Raw genomic sequence first — 20,451 nt, 5'->3', positions numbered from 1 at the left:
CTGGCTATATTTACTCTAGATTTGCCCTGCTCATCTTACCATTGCTACCAAGGGTACAGTTCCTTCAGTGGTAACAGCAGAAGATCCAGTGTCAACTGGTCATCAGCATTTTAGCCACTGTGTACTTGACCAGAATTGGTCTAGACAACACTGCGGTTAAAAAGATGGCACTGACCAGCATCTTATCTATACTAGCATTTCTATCATTGCTACCACTGGTGGAGCTGCATAGGTGGAAGAATTGAGGAAACTAGTCTAACATAGACAAGGCTAGTGAGAGCAGAAAACTGTAGGAAGAAATTCTTTGTGTGTTTCAACTCAATCCTTCCATTAAGGAGTAATTTGCCCTGCCTAAGGAATGAGTAAAGAGTTCTGCCATCCAGACATGAAGTTTTCAGGACACTTGCAAAGAACAGTGACTACACAAAGCTTCCAGACCACTACTTCACTTGTGGGAAAACAAGGCTCAGTGCACTGCCCCCAACACCGCAAAGGAATTTTCATGACTAACACACAACTAGTGTAAGGTAATGCCCACTCCACCTTGGTTGGTAGGGCACTGACCCCAGGGTATATCTACAAAAGCCTCCTTCGCAGGACTGAGGGAAGGAGAAGCACGCGAAGCAGCCACTACAATATTCTGCACTGAGATGCACTTGATCCAGATCATCTCTGCATCCAGTAACAGAGGGCCAATAAGAGCTCAGTTATGTGCATCAAGTCCCCCACTCTGAGGCATGTGGGGTACTGAACAGTTAAAATGCAATTTAAACAGATGGGTATTTAAAAGATAAACAAATGTGGCATAATTATAAAACGGAGGATGGAGTACCGCATAGGGGCCAATGGTAATCAAGATGCATTTTAAGTGACGGACCCTATTTTTCAGAATGAATGTATGCACACTAAATGTAACTACAGGCAGTTTTGGTAACTGCATATGCAAATGGCCAATTATATGCGTAACTGCTAATTTGTGCTCTTTCCACAACTGCATGTGCAATCACAATAAACATACATGTTACGGCCAGATTCTCAGACCCCATTATGCCCCACATGTCTATTAAAAATGGGAAGGGAGGTGATATAAGTGTCCAATAAGATGAGAGAAACCACACTTTAGGGAATAATTAAGCAAAAGCGTTATCATCTGCAGCAGCCTTAAGAAATGTGTGGTGTCAGAGTGCAAACAGCCTCCTGGAGCTTTGATATGTTGGATGGTTCAAACCCCTAGCCCTTCCCATTGAAGGCTCTGAAAACAGCAGGAGCCTGCAGGGTAGAGAAGCCAGGGTAATAGGACCACAACAACCAAAACCAGAGAAATGTACTGCTGTGTCCTATACATAACATAAGAACGGCCAGACTGGGTCAGACCAAAGGCCCATCTAGCCCAGTATCCTGTCTTCCGACAGTGGCCAATGCCAGGTGCTTCAGAGGGAGTACAGGTAATCATCAAGTGATCCATCCCCTGTCGCCCATTCCCAGTTTCTGGCAAAACAGAGACTAGGGACACAAGCCCCCCTGCCCATCCTGGCTAACAGCCATTGATGGACCTATCCTCCATGAATTTATCTAGTTCTTTTTTGAACCCTGTTATAGTCTTGGCCTTCACAACATCCTCTGGCAAGGAGTTCCACAGGTTGACTGTGTTGTGTGAAGAAATATTTCCTTTTGTTTGTTTAAAACCTGCTGCATATTAATTTGATTTGGTGACCCCTAGTTTCTGTGTTATGAGGAGTAACTAACACTTCCTTATTTACTTTTTCCACACCCATCATGATTTTACAGACCTATCATATCCCCCCTCCTTAGTCATCTCTTTTCCAAGCTGAAAAGTTCCAATCTTAATCAATCTCTCCTCATACAAAAGCTGTTCCATACTCCTAATCATTTTTGTTGCCCTTTACTTAACCTTTTCCAATTCCAATATATCTTTTTTGAGATGGGGCGACCACATCTGCACACAGTATTCAAGATGTGGGCATATCATGGATTTATATAGAGGTAATATGATACTTTCTCTTATTATCTATCCCTTTCTTAATGATGCCCAACATTCTGTTAGATTTTTGACAGCCGCAACACATTAATTGGATGTTTTCAGAAAACTATCCACAATGACTCCACGATCTCTTTCTTTAGTGGTAACGAATAATTTAGACCCCATCATTTTATATGTATAGTTGGGATTATGTTTTCCAATGTGCATTATTTTGCATTTATCAAAACTGAATTTCATCTGCCATTTTGTTGCCCAGTCACCCAGTTTTGCGAGATCCCTTTGTAACTCTTCGCAATCTGCTTTGGACTTAAACTATCTTGAGTAGTTTTGTATCATCTACAAATTTTGCCACCTCACTGTTTACCCTTTTTCCAGATCATTTATGAATATGTTGAATAGTACTGGTCCTAGTACAGACCCCTGGGGGACACCATTATTTACCTTTCTCCATTCTGAGAACAGATAATTGATTCTTACCCTTTGTTTCCTATCTTTTAACCAGTTACTGATCCATGAGAGGACCTTCCCTCTTATCCCATGACAGCTAGTTACAAACAGCAAAATATGCCTGCTGAAGCCCAACTCTGAGGAAGTTATACATACAGCTCTTCGCAGTCTGCTTTGGACTTAACTATCTTGAGTAGGTGGCTTTCACCTTATCAGGTAGGCTAACAACGAATTCGGATTGCCATCCTTCTCCACCCCAATGCCTTATTTTCACCCCTATGCTCCAGATAGCTTGTCCCTGAATTCCTTATGTACCCAACACCCTTTCACTATGCACTGTCTACATTTGCTTTTTTTCTTAAAATTTCCTACAGTTGGACTAAGCTGCTGCAGCTCCACAAATGGTAGCAATAGGGAGAAGTACCAACACAGAGAGAGCTCAGATGGTCACTGTTTGATTTTAAACCACTACACGGTATAGGTCTCCTCTGAGCAGGGGGCCAGCCTAGACTAAGCTCCCTCTTCCCCAATGCTGAACTGGAGGTGGAACAACTGCGGGAAGTTTTAAGAAACACATTAGTATACAAAGAGCCAGTGAGTAGATTGGCAAGCCTACATGTCAAGTTTTGTGCAGCTCTGTAGGACATTTCTGCACCCCAGCAGAGTACATAAGAGTCCAGGCTGTGGGAATGTGTGAAAGGTGGCCTGCATGCTTGAATGTCACATAAGGTGAGTTCAGATCCAAGTGCGACTTAATCCAAACCAAAGTTCAAAGATAAAGCTGGTTAACATTTTTCAAATGAAAATTTGTTAAAAAAAATTAAAGAAGGGAAGAAAAGCTTTGTATTTTTTGGTTTTCCTTTTAGTCCCTTTTTTTTGGGCAAAATGGATAACAGAGAAAAAGAAGATGCGAGCAAGGAAAAGGATGAAATCCCCCATACTCCAAGTTTCAGAGTAGCATCCGAAGAAGTGGGCTGTAGTCCACGAAAGCTTATGCTCTAATAAATTTGTTAGTCTCTAAGGTGCCACAAGTACTCCTGTTCTTCTTTTTGCCCATACTCCAAGTTTTCAGAACTAAGAGCTCTCAATGTTTTCAATGTTCTAATCCTGTAGAACACACTTTTTGGGGGGGGGGGGGAGGGGCAAAAAGACTTGAAAACATCTACCATTTTCCACCCAGCTCTATCGGGAAGTGCATGTGAGGCTTAAAATACAAAGTCTGTTTTGACCCATCTCTTATTTTCAGTTTAGTAGCTCAGTTATGTACAAAAAGTTGTACGTTTAAAAATACAGAAGATAAAAAACATGTGCATTGCCCAGAACTTAAATTCACTCAACACCTTCTAGCCAGAAGCAGAAGTAAACATGTACAGCAAGGAAAAAATACGCAATGTCCAGGCCAAAGCTGTAGTGAGAAACTCACCCTCCAAACACCTAATGAATGTGAACACACTGCCTAAAATTTAACTAAGTATCCTTTCACCATTCTCCATCTTTGGCCAAGAATAGTGATCTTCTGAGTGCGTTCTTTAAAAGTGATCCAATGGTAGGAAATTGGTGGAAAAATCACAAGGAAATAGTCTTTCTGTAGAGGTTTCCTTCCCTGCCTGAGTAAGAGCTCAAGTATGCAGTCTGACTACAGGAGTGCACACTTTGTTTCTACATATAGGTTTGGTTAGCATGACTGTAGTAGGGATCTAATTACTTTTGCACTTGCAGCATTTGAAAGGAGTTGGGTTTTTTTCACTAAGTTTATGCAATTATACAGCCAAAGCTACCTACTTTTGTAACCGGACAGCTCAGAATCTGGCCCAGTCACACAACTGTATTTTCACAATAATTCCACTGAAGGTAATGAGCTCATTCTGAAGTTACAGAAGCGTGACCAAAATCAGAATCTGACCCAACAGTCATTTTCTGCTTACTTGTATAAGCTTGCTTTAGCAAAAGGGGCTTTCCCTCGGACTTTTTTTTTTATTTGCCTACAAATTAATCAATTTCATGCCTTACACTTACTGCTGGGTTATTTTTAGCAGCGCTGTGAAGTGGGCAGTGTAGACACGCTTTATCACTGGGGGAGAGCTCTCTCTGGCAATTAAAAAAAACAAAACAAAACACCAAACCACCCGCTGTTTAAACTGGCACTTTGGGGGGGGGGGGGGGGAGTTTCACACCCCTGAATGACTAAAGTTTTAGTGCTGAAAGTGGAAGTGTAGACTTGACCAGAAGAGCATGTTTATTAGATCTGTATGAGCAATGGCATGCTTCCCCTCTAAGGCTTTGTTCACAAGGCAGTAGAATTTATTCTAGGGTACTTAAATTCCCTCCTATGTCAAACAGGAAGATATTAGGAAACTGCTATTTTGCTACTGGGAGCTAAGCCATTGTTTCTGAACACATATTACATCATATTTTTCTTTTTTATTAGACCTGACTTAAGTTGTGCAACTTGCTTTAACCTCCAACTTTTCAAAAGCATGCTGCCACTGTGCTTATAAATATGTTCACAGCAGAGTGAATAAATGGTAATCTAACAAAACAGAAGATTTTCTGTAAGTATTAGTTTCACTAGTTAGCAGAAGTCCTTTCAGAATCGTTCTTTCTGAAACATACCAATTTAACTTTCTCCATGATTACACTGGCTTCTGTAGCTATTGTTTTATGAAGTACTACAACCTGTCCTGACTTGCAAAAGAAGTTCCAATTCTCAACAAATATATGTAAAGGGAATGGAAGAGGAGAGATTTTCTATATTTTAAGTATAATATTTGTTTGTCATAACTTCAGATTTCAACTTTAGAAACCTATTAATCCAATTACAGTTATTCAAATTAACCAGATGACAACATTCAGACTAGAAAATGTGCATATAGATGATTCAGTGATAAACTATTCATCTGACCCTGTAGCACAAATTCATGCTACAGTAAATAAATTGTTTAATGTATTTAATTGTGGCAGCTCGTGTCAAAATGGTGGCCACAGTTCCCAGTAGAAAAGTGATGTGGGGTGGCAGCATGTAGAATTTTCCCTGATGTACCTTTAATATATCCACCACAGTAACAAGAATGAACTGGGGCCCCATCCTCTCCAAAAAAAAGAAAGAATGGTTGGCCAGACTTGTGTGTTTGCTGCCTAGCAATTATTTTAGAACAGAAAAATTGTCCCCCAATGCTATCACTAGAGCAGCTACACCAATGGGAGCCCTAGTGGAGACAAGGCTCTGTCACCTGTGACAAGGATAAAAGTGTCAAAAGCTAAGTCTGCTCAGATATAGAATTACCTCCACACAGACAGAAATTGCCCCAGAGATGTTTTATAATCACAAATGAAAAGCAAGTAGTCTGCAAGAATGTTAAAGTGTGGCTGATACTGATACAAAAATAATCCAAGAACTCCAGTATATGAATCTTCTTAATATAGAAGTATTTATCAATAGATAATTGTTACTTTTGAATGAATACTGAACAAGAAAACCACAAAGAGTTCTGGTCCTACAATAAGCCGGAAAACCTTGTCCACACTAGTTTCCAGTAAGTGGACACTCTCCTGACCTGATTAGACTCTTAGATAAAACTTGCTTCAAAGGGATGGAAGCTCCTCAGCACCTTTGCAGGAGACTCCTCACATCAGTGGGCCCTTAAATTTCAGACTACATTATTTAAAAATCAATTCTGATTAAAAGATGTGCATAATAAAAATCTAATAATCAGAAACCATGCAAAGGCTGTAGGTCATTATCCTTTTTTGTCCTTTGTATCTCTTTGCAGACTATGTGAGTCTTTGCAAGAACTGACCACAAAAGCTTTAAGGCTCTATTTCCTATAAATAAATAGGAAGTCAATGCCAGGAATCATGAACAGCCCAATGAAACCTGAATGTGTTTAGAGGGATTAAGCTGTCAAGGAAACAGTTCGGTTTTCACATTCATTTTACAATAAAACTATACTCAAGATCCCTACTAGTTGATTCATTTTCAGCAGCATGATTCTGAACACCTATCGGTTAAAAGATTGTTGCAAAGCTGGGCTTGCACATCCAGCACAAACCAAAGTTCACCTATGTACGCCTCGACCCCTTTCTTGGCTAGACTGATTCAAATAGTTTCCCTAAACCAGAGTACCTAATAACATGATTAAACACAGAAATATTTAATCTTTCTGAAAGTGAAAGATTATGTATAGTACATTTTATTGTTTGACAGAAAACACTGGCTGAGCAACAGTTCAAGAAGAAATTGTGAAATGAAGTAAAAAGCTGTCCAAAACATTATTCTTCTGATCAGTTTAATTCAAACATTAAACATCAGATCTAACTGCCAAGTCTACATCTCCTAATTTCCATTGTAAACAGACCCGTATTGGGGTGCTGGGACCGAATGCATTCTTTAAATAGAATTTGAGATTAGCAGTGGCTCAAAGCCATCAAAATAAATAACAATCCATTAAACATTATTAGCATGTGGCCCACTGAGTCTGTAGTAAATTCTGACATTAAGACAGCATAAAAATCTCAGGGCTCTAGACACTACTTTTTTTTACCATGATGCTGGATGTTACACTAATTCAACAAAATTGCAGTAACCTGTATGGAGCCAAGGGAAAATCATGGGGGAGGAGGGGATAGCATAGATCTGTGCTTGTAATCCCCATTAGCTATCTAGTAAAGTGAATGGGAATTTACAGATTCCGTGAACGGAAATCTCAACCCGTTTCTTCCCCTGCAGCTGCCCAAGCCAGCTCTCCCGGTCCTGCCCTGCGTGTGGAACATGGCAGGGCAGCAGGCGCTCCAACTCACCGTGCACACGCGATCTCTCGCAGCAGGGGATCGCTGCCCCTGCACGCTGCGAGGCCCTCACGTCTACACAGCGGCGTTACACCAGGGCCATTTTAACGCCCCTTTGGGGAAGTCACACGTCTGTCCGCATCAGACAGCGCTGCGGCTGCTGCCGTGCAGCCAGACCCCCGCTCGCCGGAGCGCCCACCCCACGTTGGCACGATCTTGCCGGGAACGGCCCAGGGGACAGGACTGGCGAAGGAACGCCTCGCTGGGTGCACCAAATCCCCGGCAGCTAACGGGCGGGCACCGCTTGCCTTCAGTCGGGCGCGGGATACACACACACGCTTCCAAGCCGCCCCCGCCCCATGCACGCTCGGGAACCCCCGGATCGCCCCCCCCCCAATCGCTAGCCCCAACGACAGGCAGGGGGCAGGATATATTCGCGTATCGCCGCCTGCTCGAGGGCTGCAGCCGAGTCATGTCGCCTCCCCCCCCGGTCGTCATCGCCAGGCCGGCTCCCTCAGGGGTTCCTGCCCGCCTCACCGACACGGCCCCCGCTGCCCCGGCCCTGGGCTAGCGCCCCACGGCGGCGGAGACACCCCTCCCCTCCGGCGGTGACAGCTCCGCACCCGGCCGGCGCTGCTCACCTCAGGCCGGGGCTGCGCTCCCCATGGGGGCGGCTGCTGGATCCTCCTCCGCCCGCCCTGCGCGATGGAGAGAGCGAGCGCGTCGCGAGCCGGCCCCGGCGCCCTTATCTCATCCTAACGGGAGCCCGAGCCGCCGCCGCTGCCTCCTCCCCCGCCCGCCCGCGTGGGTGTCTCAGGCGGGATCCCCCCTCCCCTCAGCACCGCCTCCTGCCGCCGCCATCTTGCCTGGCTGGAGGGGGACGGCCGCCCTGAGGGGAGCGAGACCAGCGCTCGGGCTGGGCCCGCCGGATGTGGCCGTAGGGGCCGCCCTCGGCTCCCCTCCCGCGCACGGGGCGAGAGCCGGGTTCAGGTGGGGGCCAGCAGCGCCCCCAACCGCTTCCCTCTCCCCGCGAGGAGTGCCCCTCTCCCCGCTACCTCCAGGGCAAGCTGTGCCCCCTGCCGCTCCCCGCAGCACCCGCCTCCACAGACCGACACCTCTCCTAGCTCCGGGAGCCTCAGAAACCAGTACCCAACAGTCAACAGTACCCAAAAGAGGCACAGTCCTGGACTTCATACTAAATGAAACACTAGGACTATATAGTCTGCTTTAAACACCAAGCCAGGGGAACTATTGAGTTTTTATATACATGTATATTAGTCTTACAATAATATTTGGCCAGTCAACTGTATCAACTACAGTTGGTTAGTAACCTAATAAAACATCCGGAGTGGCTAATAATTAAATCACACAGTGTTTTAATACGGTATGCTGCAAAGAACTACAGGAGACCTTAAAGCAGGGGTTCTCAAACTGGGGGTCAGGACCCTTCAGGGGGTCGTGAGGTTATAATGTGGGGGGTTGCAAGCTGTCAGCCTCCACCCCAAACCCCGATTTGCTTCCAGCATTTATAATGGTGTTAAATATATTTAAAAGCATTTTTAATTTATAAGGGGGGGGAGGGTTGCACTCAGAGGCTTGCTATGTGAACGGGGTCACCAGTACAAAAGTTTGAGAATCACTGCTTTAAAGAGCCACTTGCAGCTCAAAAGCAACAGAGGGTCCTGTGGCACCTTTGAGACTAACAGAAGTACTTAGTAGTACTACTTCTGTTAGTCTCAAAAGGTGCCACAGGACCCTCTGTTGCTTTTCACAGATTCAGACTAACACGGCTACCCCTCTGATACTTGCAGTTCAGGTGCCCCAGTCGGAGAATCACTGGCCTAGCTGATTCAGTAAGAGCCCCTGGCTTGTTACCAGGCCCCTCCAAAGAACTTTAGGGCCCCACTCCCCACCATTTTACATTATTTACAGGATTACAGACTTTGGGATGGGTGTCCCCTGAGCTCAGGCACAGGTGCACTTGTCTCTCCCCTTAATGCCCCCTCCCAATCAGACCTGCCTGTTACAAACTATTTGAAACCAGCTCACACCCAGATGGGCAGTATAGCTTCACCCAGCTTCTAGAGAGACAATCCCCATCCCCTCTGGAGACAGAATGGTTTGTACAAGAACAGTCCATGCTTTCCCTCTCCTTGTAGTTACACAAGGTTGGTCCGTGCTGTTCCCTATTCTCATCAGTTGTAGAGTCTAGTCTTCAGCTACCTACCACTTCTCTGTATACTGCCTGCTCCTTGAAGAGACTATGCCCACTTGGTCTGCGCTCTGTAGAAATACTGGCTAGTTTTTACACATTTCTGGGTTTAAGAGTACATGGGGCAGGGACCAGGAGAAGGAGATAAGAATCAATCTTAAATTCACCCTAGACTTACTTCACCTTTAAAAGCATCCCACCCTTTCCTAGCCATTACACTATCTGTATCATTAGATTAGTAGGACCTTCCTACAGCTGAACACATCAACAATAAAAGCCAAGGCTTCTGGTACCCACAGACCAGATATTAATGGCTCAGGGACAAGTAACCTCCCTTCTGACCCAGCTCACTTACAAGAGAGAAGTCAGGACAATTATTCCCTGAAATTTCACCCCAGCAGGATACTTTGTGTACACTGACAACTAGAATTCTACAGTGCTGTACCGTCAAATGGGTTTGAGGAAGCTTTAACATAGTAGTCATAAGTGCTATAGTAAGACAAGATGTTTTTCTCATTGCCCTCCCTCTATTTATAGTTCTTGAAGATCAAAGGTAGGGAAAGTTTCTTGATAGAAGCATACCTCACTCAACTTCAACACAACTTTCTCAATTCCTGCCCCTGTTATCAGGAACACCAACAGAACTAGTAGTAGTTCTTCTGGTTAGTCCCCAATGGAATTGCAAATGCTTTCTCAACACAATTGCAGCAAGGCCTGGGGCAGAAAAAAAACCAACAGTCTCTCCCCTGTGGGAACAGGTTTTCAGGATCAAGTGATTCAGATAGATAGCAACACAGCTGACTATATTCTGAAGTTTTACATATGTTCTTTCCAACACAAAACCAATCCTAATTCTTATTCTAAGCCCCTGAACAACACAAATATTGTATAGGACTCCTCACTGTCCAAGCAGTTTCCTTCACCAAGCCCCTTCCAAGTCAGCAGACTTGCAACTATACCTTAAGAAAAATACATGATAAAATTTAAAATATGACTTATTGATAATTTCCCTGATTCCTATTTCTAAGCCCACATGTAGACAGCTGCTTCTTTTGCATAAGAGATCTAATAAACTCATCTCTAACCCTTCGGTATGCATCCGAAGAAGTGGGCTGTAGTCCACAAAAGCTTATGCTCTAATAAATTTGTTAGTCTCTAAAGTGCCACAAGTACTCCTGTTCTTTTTATCTCTAACCCTAGAAGTTTATTGTGGCTTCTGAACTCACCTGAATATGGTGAAACCAATTAGCACCTAATCAGGAGTCAGCTATCTTCAATACACATGAACAAGCAGCCAGAGAACCTTATGCAGTCTTAACAGCCCACATCAGGTTGTAACATCAAAAGTATAAAAGAATAGGCACTGACATTGTTCAGTGCTAAAGATTATAATAAATCCTTGTTTTGAGCAAGGAATACAAAACACCAGCTACCTGCACAGCCTCACCACAAAGACCTTTTAGGGCCTCTTCTAGACACAATGTTCCAGGCACGGAGTCAATAGAAGTTAGGAGCCTACATACCTCTGAGGATCTGGGCCAATGGGATAAACAAGACATCTATATCCAAAGCCTCTTGTAGTTTGCTGCAAACTGGATGAACATTCTGCAGCAATGTCCTCAGACTGTGCAGTGCTCTGGTGAAAATTCTTCAAAATTCTGTAGTGGCTCAAGATATATTTTAATAGAAATTTTTATTTAATTAAATATGAACATGAATAACACAATCTATGCAATTACCTATGTTATTTATTTTGATAATACATTCAGAATATTTTATCCTATCTGCACATGCTGAGTTTTCAATTTAGTGTCATCTTCAGGTTTCAGTTAACACCTGATTGGGATTAATGGAGCATTTCACACCTCTCAGAGCTATTGTTCCAGGCTTTCTGCATTCATGCAGACCATCTCTGCATTGATTCACAACTGGATCAGCTCTTTGAGGTTGTCTCCACAACACTCCATCACTAGGAGTAGAAATTTATATTTGTAATGAAAGCTGAGATTCTGAAGACAATTATTTAGCAAGGGGAAGAGTCTATGGCTAATTTTGTTGTCATGGAATACAATGGTGTCCCTAGCCTCTGTTTGCCAGAAGCTGGAAATGGGCAACAGGGGATGGATCACTTGATGATTATCTGCTCTGTTCGTTCCCTCTGGCACACCTGGCATTGGCCATTGTGGAAGACAGAATAGTGGGCTAGATAGATCTTTAGTCTAACCTAGTATGGCCATTCTTATGTTCTTATACATCTTGGAGCCCCCCGCTGCATGGAGCAGGACCCCGTTGTGGTAGGCAGCATACAAATACAGTGTACACTGATCACCCCACTCAGCTCCAACCTGCTCTCTGACTTTGACCCACGTACCACTCTCACTTCTTGGTCAGTCAGGGTACCCTCAGATCTGCCCCAAGCTCTTTGCTACAAAGATTTAGTCTTTTACTCATACAGTCCCAGGTACTCAGAATATTCTCCCTTCCTCTGAGCCATCAAGCCATCTCTCCCACTTTAAAACGAGCCTTAAAAACTTTTCTGTTTGGCTTGTCATTTACTTTCTCTACAAAGCCTTGTGTAATGCCACATGTGAAGACAATGAGTATAATACTGTATTTGTAACAATGATAATCAGAACCAGTGAGTAGAGTGCTCTTGCAGGCTCATTACACAGAAGTGATTTGTTAGTCAGTTGTGCAAAGCCCTTCCCTTCAACAGAACATTAGAGAACTCTAGGGAAAACTCCTGGAATTTCCTCTAGACAGATCTTGCCCCCACATGAAATCTGATTCAAAGTTAACTGAGTCATTAGGTACCTTCCCACTTATTCCAGTGAGTTTTGGATTACATTCTTACTGTGCATAGTAAGTAAATTGGGAACAATTGCCACATAAGTGGGCTGGAAACATGAGTGCCTAAAGTGGTACTAAGTATCAGGGGGGTAGCCGTGTTAGTCTGTATCTACAAAAACAACAAGGAGTCTGGTGGCACCTTAAAGACTAATAGATTTATTTGGGCATAAGCTTTCATGGGTAAAAACCTCACTTCTTCAGATGAACTTTCACTCTATACATCTGAAGAAGTGAGGTTTTTACCCACGAAAGCTTATGCCTAAATAAATCTGTTAGTCTTTAAGGTGCCACCAGACTCCTTGTTGTTTTTAAAGTGGTACTGTAATACTTAGTCCTGCCACGGGTGCAGGGGACCGGACTAGATGACCTCTCGAGGTCCCTTCCAGTCCTACGATTCTATGATTCCACAGCCTAGCATTTCAGAGTCTGAAATACTGGGTGGAGCCTCATCAATCATATTTAGCCTTCTCAACAGGGCAGCCAGGGAATTTCGACGAGCCAGCAGCCACAGAACCGTTTCTTGTCCATGCTGCAAACCAAAATTTCTAACTTGTGGTTTTAAAGTCATTTTCAGAGCATGGATTTTATTTTAAGTGAATTTTACACATGGGTAAACTGAAGCGAGACAGAGGTTAAGTGGCAGATGGTCAGTGGAAGAGCCAAGAATACAACCGAGAATTCGTGCGTCCCAGTACCCTGCTTTAAAAATTTTTATCCCAATGTTGTGAGGCTTAACTCCTTAATCTTTGTGATGGGTTTAAAAGGTGCTAAGAATGCACATTATTATTACTACTATTATTACTTCCCTATAGAAATTGTTTTTTTCACTGGCATGACAGGTTTTTTTAACCTGGAACTTTGGGGCCTTATTCTGGTGACACTCACACTGGTTTTACTCCTGTGGAACTCAATTGGTTCTGGTGTATATACTCCTGATATACATTGATGTGAAAGGAGAATCAGATTTCAATATGTTGAAACAAACAAAAACCTGACAGAACATCTTTTTAAAAGATGTGACATATCCATAACCTTGGAAAAAATAACTATAAAGATAATGATAATGGGTAATTATAAAACTTGTAACTGACAAAACAAGACTCTGCATTTCAGATGATAAATTACCTTATTCTCGCCAGTAATCCACTTGCAATACAATAATGTATCTATATCTTGAGGGTTATGCACTGAAATGGAGGTTTTGGCAAACTATATTCATACTGAAAATTGGGCAGCAATTTCATGAGGAATTTTTAAAAAATAAGCCTGTTTGAAAATTTGGCATTGATCCCTTTTGACTTTCCCTGGCTGGAATGATTAAACTTTAGCAGGAGGGACAAAATAGAGTATTAAAATGTTATGATGTGGCAGTAAACTGGTGCAATCACCCTTCACTTGGTTGCTCTCAATGCAGTGTTTTTCAGAAAGGCTTTTAAACTGCAGGGACACTCACTGCCTATAAATTATAAAAGAGGCTACAGACTATTGTGCATGCAAAAACAAAAACAAAAAAAAAAACAAAAAAAAGATTTCAAACACTTCTCCAGATATGGAAACTTGGAAAGTGCTACGGCAGCGAAAAATGTGAATAAATTAATCAAACACAGGGCCTGATCCAAAAACCACTGAAGTCAATGGAAAGTCGCCCATTGATTTCAATGGGCTTTGGATCACGTCCGTATGGTTAAGGCCATTTATGACATGAACCAGTTGATTCACAAAAGCACAAATTTCTGCCTTCAGTGATACGTCTCTTGCCCCTGATTGCAGTGCAAATAACAGTGCAGAATATTGCCCCAAATGAGCAAGGATGACAACCACCCTACTGCACAGGGATGTGGGCTAGAATAATGAGAACCAGCAGCTGAAGCAGCACTCTGGTCACTGTACATTCAATTAGTCCCACCCCCCTGCATCCCAAGAGGGCCTAGATCAGCCTGAGCTAGGGGGATCTAAGGAGATAATTAGCCCCTTAACTAGATGAGTAGAAAAGGAACACAGGAAGGATGAACACAGGAGAGTAGGGAGCACGTAGCTAATCAGGAGAGATCTTTGCATGGATGGATTTCTCCTCTCTGGTAAAAGGGGATAATAATTATATGTCACTGTAAATAGCCTTGTTGCATTGAAATGTAAAAGGGTGGTGGCTGATATAACACAAATAAGGTACACATCAGTGGTAATAAAGTGGAGGTGTCGTCGGAGCCATTTCTGCAGGAAGCCAGGAGCGGACAACCATGCCGTGTCACTGCAGAACACAAGGCCTGCTCCACCATTTAGTTTGTCAGGGTTTGGCCCTCCAGTCATTGAACTCAGTGGTTGTGCTTGCTTGAGTAAAATGAGCAGACATGTCCCCTCGTGAGCAGATTGCCTTGGCAAGGCTTTCTGTGGAGTACTGATGCAGGACTTCAGCCAGTAAAGGAGGCCACAGACGCAGACATGCAGAAGGACTGGGAAACACAAACAACAAGGAAAATATCTCTAAAGAAGTGACCTAAATTTCTTTCTGTCTTTTCTATAAACAAGAGTCTGATAAAAACTCACTCTTGTTGCATTGTACAGTGAGGGTTTATGTCCTCAGACTTTTAGAGCGAGCACCAGGAAATTATTCTCCACTAATGTTAGAACTATTTGCAAACTGCTCCAGCTTTGCAACATTCTCCATGCAAATGTCAGGAGGTCCAAATACACTGGCAGGATGTGTGCACTAATGGGAGGGAAACAGGGGCCAGTTTTGCCATTGTGCTTAGCTTTGTGGCTATGATAGGACATTGGGCTAATGTGACACTGAGCCTACTGGATGCCATACATCTTCACTTCTTGTTGCTGTTGGCCTATAAATACCTACAGCTGGACCATACTAATTGAATGGCCCCTTCAATGTCAGTGATAAGGGGAGACCTTCCACGAGAATGAAGCATATGTAATAGCAGCCTGCATCCACACCATCTTTGCTGTGCTCCTGTCAACTCACACAAGAAAGGCCAAATCAGTATTGAGGTGGAAAACTGTTCAGAACTGTGTGCTCTGGGAAGGCATGTAGGTGATTCATCAGGTGGCATTCTTTTCTCTGAGTCAGTAGAGAACCTCCTGCCCAGAACAGTGCTAGGAGGTACCACCATGCGGGAGATACCATCCTTTAGAGAGGAGATACAAAACAAGGGTTATGAGCACCTTTGCTCACTAAAGATCTCATGCTTTTACTTCTTGGAAGAATAAGTCTTCTCTCCAGAATCATGGCCAGATCCCAGTCCATGTAATTACACTCTATATCTAAACTTTCCATGCAATTTCCATTGGTCAAGATAGTCATTTTCCATCCTAAACTTTTGTGCAATGTTAGACTGAAATACTTTCCTCATGGACTGTATTTTTTAAATGGACAACCTACCTAATTCTCAATTACTGAGGGGCAATCTCCACTCATTGTTATATTTTGCTTTCCACAACCAAATCTCTGTACAACTTTTCATGAGTGATGTACCCGAGTATTTGGATTCTAATATCTAAACTGTATTGTTAAATCTATTCACCTAAATGTGGGTTATTGCTGATTATGTACTCTGTGTAACATATGACTTTTAAAAACTAACTTTATATTTGTGGATGATAAGCACTATACCTAGATGTACAGACATTCTTTTCCCAACCTATGTATTACATAATTTTTTAACATTAGCTTTAATAACTTTTTAAATAGCTGCTGCATTCCAGAGACTACTATATATCACAGTGGGTTAACTGAATTATATGTGTCACTTACCTACTTCTTAGAGATTTTATGAGGCTTAATTAATTAGTGTTTGTAGAACATGTTGAAATCCCCAGAAGAAAGCCACTATAGAAGTATCATTATTAATTTACAATCTCCTGTTTATGAATAATAGGCTAATATCTTGGCATGGGGAAAAGTGAGATGTAAAACTGTTTTTGGCTGAGCAATCTTAAAACTATACTGAGAACCAGGTCTCCATTTACTACTACTGCTATGTGGTATGTTATGATAGTAACCTTCTGTTGTTCTGCCTTGATCGATACACTTAAAGAACATATTTTCTTTAATCTATAAAACAGTCTCCACCACATGTATGGCATGTTAAAATAATACAGAACTCAAAATCAACTAACTAAATCAACTCAAAGACACAACACATCATGACTCGTCTCTAATTTATTAATTATTCAGAGTATAAAGCACCCCATTTCTGTACATATCTGGGGGGTATAACCTGACAATTATAAACTCAGGACACCTAAAAATCAGACTGAGAGCTGTTAAGATACAACCAGGAGATTTGTTGCTGGGTTTTGATGTGCGACCCCTGTTTATAACTGTTCACACAGATAAGAAGCCTTTTATTTTCTTCCAAACAAGCTTGAACAGGACACCTCATTGGAAACACAAAGAGCACTCCATCCAAATGACATCACTGAGCATAACAATTATTTTCTATGGCGAGAAAACACTGGATGCCTCTTCTGACTAATTGTCATGGATGATTTCCAAGAAAATGCCTCTTCAGAATAAAATGTAACCCAGTTATCCAACCAAAATAACACCATAACTTCCTTGCTAGCTCGTCCCTAGAAAAACCCAACCAAAGTATCCTCAAAATCCAGTCCCTGCTAACTGTAGGAGGGCAGTGCTTACTTTGTGCCAGGGTTTGCAGGGCTGAGCCCTGGTACCTCTGGCAGTTCATAGCTCTAGCACCACTGGGCTTGCTGCATCAGTTATGAATGTAAAAAAAATTGCTTGAGCCCTGGTACCTCTTTCATTACAAACGAAGCACTGGGAGAAGATGTGGACACTTCTTAATTTTGGGAGGCACTCAGATACCACAGTTTTGAGCATCATGTAATAGCACAGACAGACAGGGGTGTTATGGATTGATTAGTGAATGCTTGTACACTTCCTCAAACATGTACAATTGGCTGAAATAACCCCTGAGTATTAGTATGCCCCCTGATTCAGGAAAGCACTTGGGCATGCAGGCAAGTGTTCTGAATAGAGATGCTTTTGTGAATCAGGACCCTGTAGCATTATGGGATACCTTGCACACTGAAGGAGCTATATAAACTATACTTCTATCTGGGTGAAGATTAATGGAAAACTGTGGCTTGTGTGTGAAACACACCCATCCGTTTGTGGCACAAAATTGCCCTGAAATCTGGCAAATTCCTTGAATCACAGTCTGACTTGCTGTACAAAAAAAAAAAATTAACTATAAATAACAATAGTGGGGGAAATGTTCTTGGCAAGTCAGCTTGTTTCACGCTGCTGATAGTTCCTGTTAGTGATATGTATTTTTCTTACTGAGAAAACAATGGAAAACAGCTGCTAAAACACTAACAATGGGGCTAGGGAATAGCAGCTTTTCCAAAATTTGAAGCATGCAGAGTAAAGCCCATTTAAAATAGAATTAATTATTATTAAAATAGAATTAATTATTAAACCTAAATCCTTTTTGGTAAAATGAAGCCCTCTTAGACCATCTAGTTTGTCTCTCAGACAGTGCAAGACTATCTCCTATTGTACATTTACTAATGGTTTGTCCAGTCTAAGTATTAATATCTAGTTTAAACTATCAGTTATGTACAGATATTCATTATCATTACCATTCATACTAACATTTCTTTGCACTTATAGCATGCCTTGAATCCTTAAGACTCCCATGTGTGCAAAATGGATATTGTTATCTCCATTTTACAAATGGGTTAGACTGTGTTACAGGGTGTTAACACAGGCCTTGCAAAAAGTCAAGAACGAAGTCAGTGAAAGAACAAACCCCAGAAGAACAGAACAGGAGCTAGGAGTCCACTGCTCTAACCATTAGACATACTCCCAATTGAAATAGACTAGATTTCAGTGACTCCTATAGGACTGTTCTTGTGCAAACCAAGGTTCTACCATGCACGGTGCTGATCACGCTGGTCTTGATCCAGCAAAACACTTGAGTCAATGAGACTACTCACATGCTTAAAGTTAAGTAAGTGCTTAAGGGCTTTGCTGGTTTTGGGGCTAGAGTGCTTAGCACCTTTCAGGATTGAGCCCCATATGAGTTAGATGTACCAGTCATTCACTAAAGCAAGGACTCTAACCACAGCAGAGGAAGAGGGCTACTTGCATGCATTATAGTCTAGCTCTGATTCCTCACCAGAATTTTGTCCCACCTACTATACAGCTCTTCCTAAGCCTTCCGCTTTTCCCACCTTTTATGGTGTTTTCCATTATGTCTGAAACAGTCTCCTTGTCCACATCCAGCAAGTGTCCTCACTCCCCTGAAAATCCTTCCTCTTCAAATGGTCCCCTATCTCTTCTCCTCCTCACCACTCATCTCCACAACCTCCCTCTTCTCAATGCTTGTCTTGTCTTGTACATGCTTAACTTGTCTCTTCAGGGCAATGAATGTGGGTTATCTATAGGTCTGAGCCAACATGCTCTTAGGCCCAGATCCTCAGACATTTAAGCACCTACTCCCAGGCTTATTACCATGAACAGTCCCATTAGCTTCAAGGTAGTAAGCATTACTGGTATAATTTTGCAGGATTAGGGCCCATGTTTGTAAAGTGCCATGTAACTTTATAGTTCTATAGAAATAAAACATATAATAATAATTTCATCAATAGATGTCTATATACCTACAGTGACAGTCAATGCAAGAACTCTTCTTCAAGGCTGCAGTCCAATGCCCCAGCTGCTAGGAAGGTTGCAAAAGTGAAATGAATTGTGCCCTTTCTCCTGATAACATCACGTGTAACACTATAAACACCTATGGAGCAGCAGTTGCTCCGAAACCTCTCATTTCCCATGGACAGTGTATAATCATGTCTCAGACAGTCATGCCAGATACAAGATGTTATTTTTGATCTCCAACATCAACCTCTGTCTACAGAGCCAGAGGAACCACTCCAAAACTATTTTTGAACTTAACTTTTAAAATCTCAAAGCAAAAAACATTGCAGCAGAAAGTTATGGCAGATACTTCTGAGAGGGAAAAGAAAAGTGTTTGTGAAGTGGTTGTCCTGATTATCTGCAGCCTGATTATCACATGCTAGGAACATGCCTTGGTTTTACTAAGTCAGTTTAAAAATCAATTTAGGTAAACTGATACAAGCCCCTAATATAGATGCACTTGGTTAATCCTTGCTTATATCAATTTAAATTAAACTTGTAATTTATGAATGGAAGCTAAATCCACATAAGCAAGGATTATACCGGTTTAAGTGCATCTACATTAGGGGCTAGTGCTGGTGTAACTAAATTGATTTTTCAATTGATTTAGTTAAATGGATGCTCTTTTCTAGTATAGACAAGGCCTCAGAAGAACACACTGGTCTGGGATATATTGCTGTTTATTTCAGCATGCAAGAAGCAATATACAAAGAATTAACACATTAAGACCAAACTAACACATTTGGTGACCATAAAAGTGCAGGCAAGCAGGCTGAAGTTAATAATGGGTTGCACAGCAGGAAATTTATGCAAGCAAATGCTAGTTCACATCTTTTAATTACAAGCTTGCAATTAACACCATTTAAACAGACTAGCCATGCCATTTACCAATTGTTTAGTATCATGAAGTTGCATTACCCTGACTCTGCTCTGGCAATTGTCCGAATGAAATGGGCGTGTTACTTACTTATCAGGTCTTCAGTTAAAAGGATTCCATTGTAGGTGCAGTAAGCAACAGTAAATCTGCGATATTTAAACCCATCTTTACTGAATATAGTAGTAACATTTGACTTATTTCCTGTACTGTCATTTGATTGTCATTAGATTTCAAGTCCAGTGACTAATGAACTTCCTCAAAGTGTTCAGGGAGATTCTAGTAAGAACAATTCTTTGGTTGACTATTCAAAACCAAATATACAGTAAATCACTCAATGTGTCAGTGTTGCATAGACTGTGTTGAATCTCCATAGTTATGCTCAACATAACAACTACAAAGGAGAAACATTTTTACAGTGGTTGATAAGTATACAGGAAGTAAGCAACATCTGTTACCATTTCAGGAGGTTTTGCCTTCAGCAACTGCTGAAAACCTTCAGATCCTGCATTCCTGATACCCCTTGCTTGGACTTTAATACTAGCAGCTGTTGAACAGCATATGTGCAAAATTGTAACTTAAAAATAATATGTAAAGTCTTTTCTAAA

The 20,451-nt window shown here is 42.0% G+C and overlaps 1 protein-coding gene across 1 annotated transcript in view; it reads right to left on the bottom strand.

The window, feature by feature from the left end:
* Nucleotides 1-8,114, bottom strand: part of DENND4A (DENN domain containing 4A) — an 84,107-nt gene extending 75,993 nt beyond the window's left edge. The window contains exon 1 of the mRNA XM_065559023.1: nt 7,876-8,114. The gene's annotated coding sequence lies outside the window, so the exon portion shown is untranslated. The remainder of the gene's footprint in view (nt 1-7,875) is intronic.
* Between the last annotated feature and the right edge of the window lie 12,337 nt (nt 8,115-20,451).

The sequence above is a fragment of the Chrysemys picta genome, chromosome 10 (genome assembly GCF_011386835.1).
Source record: "Chrysemys picta bellii isolate R12L10 chromosome 10, ASM1138683v2, whole genome shotgun sequence".
NCBI classification, from domain to species: Eukaryota; Metazoa; Chordata; order Testudines; family Emydidae; genus Chrysemys; species Chrysemys picta.
This window is presented reverse-complemented; position numbering and strand designations above follow the sequence as displayed.